The sequence below is a fragment of the Bison bison genome, unplaced genomic scaffold, assembly GCF_000754665.1.
Source record: "Bison bison bison isolate TAMUID 2011002044 unplaced genomic scaffold, Bison_UMD1.0 scf7180017864178, whole genome shotgun sequence".
NCBI classification, from domain to species: domain Eukaryota; kingdom Metazoa; phylum Chordata; class Mammalia; order Artiodactyla; family Bovidae; genus Bison; species Bison bison.
In genome coordinates, this window is record NW_011494750.1 from 881,966 (window position 1) to 884,979 (window position 3,014).

A 3,014-nucleotide genomic window follows, 5' to 3' on the forward strand; every position below is an offset into this window, starting at 1 on the left:
GGAGGTGCTGCGGGAGCAAGGGTCAGCTCAGAGCTTTCTACCTCAGCTGTGCCGACCCCCTCAAGATACAGTTCCTGTAGGGCTGGGCTGGTAACCTGATCTAGGTGAAAGCATTCAGCTAACAGTTGCGAACATCCCTGAGTTTAAGGCTGAAAGAATCTTCGCTTCCGCTCATCCCCACCTTCCGGGCCTCAGGGTGGCTTTCCTGGCTCCTGTCCCTTCTGTTGGTGTTTCGTCCCACCCAGCTTTGGGGGTAACTCTGATGTTTTCAGTCCCTGTAGCAGAAGGCTGGGGAGAGGGGGTCTTCTCACCACCCCTCTCTTCCAGTCCCTCCACCCTCCCAGGTGGTTTCTAATGAAGTTGGTGGGACTTGATGCCCTGAATTGTGTGCGGTTTAATTAAAAATTGGACTAAAACATCTTGTGTGTGTGGAGTGAGAAGGGATAGGCGGGGTCTGGATGGGCCCTGTGAACAAAGACCCAGCCCTGCCATCAGCAAGCCTGGGTTCTAGCACAACAGTCCTTCTCAGAACCTCTTCTCCCTCCAGGCCAGGGGTTGATCCCAGACCTCAAGTTTCCTGTTGGTAATTGTCGCCACTTTCTGGGTTCTTGCCGGAGGCAAGACGCTGCTGAGTGCTCTGCTCCATTGTTCATTTCCACAACCCTCCCCAACACGCCTTGAGTGGGCGCCATCACCCATTCCCCCATTTTACAGATGGGCACACGGAGGCTCAGGAAGGAGCATAGGAATAAAGAGGCAGCAGTGGGAGTCAGACAGAAGTCTCTGCCTTCAGAGCACCGCTGCTTCACCACAGGGCCCTTAAGTATACCCAGCATTTTTTGAGTACCTACTGCATGCCAGGCACTGGTGGTGGGACATACTGGCATGAGAACCCAAATCTGCTTCCAGAGACAAGAATATAAACACACATCAAGGCTCCCGTAACAGATGCAGTATTGCCCTGAGATCTCAGAAGATGGAGAGACCACGTCTTCACAAGGGCCAGGGTGTTTGAATATTACTAGGGAAGCAGGGGCTCCAGGAGCAGGGGTGGACTGACCAGGAAACAAGATTAACCTGAGGAAAGAGTACACAAGGAGTGGTGAGAGGTTTTGTTTGGCGAGGGGCTGTATAGAAAAGGAGAGTGGGTCACAGTGTGATCAGCCTTCAATGCAGTGGTCCATCTGGTCTTGATTCTAATCAGTTTTAAAGCCATCACCAGGTCCCTTAAACAGAGAAGGGATATAATCATTTCTGCACCCTCTGTATAGTCAGAAGATTGAGACAACATTCTTCATGTTATTAGCCCTTTCTTAAATAAGATTCTAGAAAAATCTAAATAGTTTGAAAAAAATTCAGGCAGCCTCAATTCACAGGACACAACTGAACAGCCTGCTGTCCAAGACCTCCACACAAAAAAGCACAAAGGTGGACGGTGTCTAAGGATGGATTTGCATCCACACGCAGCAGAACACCCCAGTTCTGATGCACATGAAGCCCAGAGAAAACCAGAGCCAGCCTTCCAGCATCCCAGATTCCCACAGTCAGCACCACCACCCCCAGCTCGTCTCTATGGTATTTAAAGGAGCCAGGGCCGTCCCCAGGAATGTTTCGCCTACAAGAAGCAAAGGAAGTGTGTCTTCACTGGCAAGTCCACAGTTCCCCTTCTCTTTGGTTCCCCTCCACACTTTTCTTTTTTTTTAACAAAGTATCTTGTTTGTAACATAAAAATAAGATCACTTTTCCCCTTTGATTCCAGTGGTTACGGGTTGCTAAGGGGATAATGTACATATCAAGAAGGAGTTTATCTCCAAAATTTCCTCTAAGAAAAGGCCAGGAAGGCTTAAAGAGAACCATATACATGTCATATATACACATCTGATATCAACAAAGATACCCTGAAATAGTGGGAATACAACTTGGAAAAAAAAAAAAAAAACCTCAAAAAATATTTTAATATGCCCCCCAAAAACAAGCATAAAATAGTCTGGTACAAAAAGGCACAGATGTGGAAGTCAAGCTGCCCAGAGGAAAAAAAAAGAAAAATGGTGGATGAAATGGAAAATTTAGGAACAGGAAGCTGATTCAACACTGACACACACATTTCCAGAATGTATCACTCTTTACTTCTGTTTTTGCAGAGCACTTGATCAGAAGTCTGGAGACCTGGGTTCCACTTCTTAGAAGCTAGGGGGCCTCGGACAAGTCTCCTAACCTTTTCCAGGCCTCACTTTTCTTGAGATATGGGGATAATCCTTGTCCATCCTGCCACGAAAAATGGTTGTGAATTGATGCTCAGCATCGTTCTGAAAATACAGTGAGTTATTGTTCTTATCCGGAGAAGGCAATTGCAACCCACTCCAGTACTCATGCCTGGAAAATCCCATGGGCGGAGGAGCCTGGTGGGCTGCAGTCCATGGGGTCGATAGGAGTCAGACATGACTGAGCGACTTCACTTTCACTTTTCACTTTCATGCATTGGAGAAGGGAATGGCAACCCACTCCAGTGTTCTTGCCCAGAGAATCCCAGGGGTTGGGGAGCCTGATGGGCTGTCGCCTATGGGGTCGCACAGAGTCGGACACCACTGAAGCGACTTAGCAGCAGCAACAGCAGTGAGAGGAATGAATTAGATAAATCACTTACCCTCTCAGATCCTTTTGCCATATGAAAGAAAAGAAAGTTGTTCTAATGAAGAGATTGGAAAAGACCCTGATGCTGGGAAAGACTGAAGGCGGGAGGAGAAGGGGACGACAGAGGATGAGATGGTCGGATGGCACCGCCAACGTGATGAACATGAGTTTGAGCAAGCTCCAGGAGTTGGTGATGGACAGGGAAACCTGGCATGCTGCAGTCCATGGGGTCGCAAAGAGTCGGACACGACTGAGTGACTGAAAGAAGAGAGAACATGACGATTTAAGGAGTTGACGTACGTGAACTTTGGTTACTAGATAAGAAAACTGAGGCCCTCGTTAGGGTCACATGATAAGCCTGAGACATCAAGGACAAACTGGAG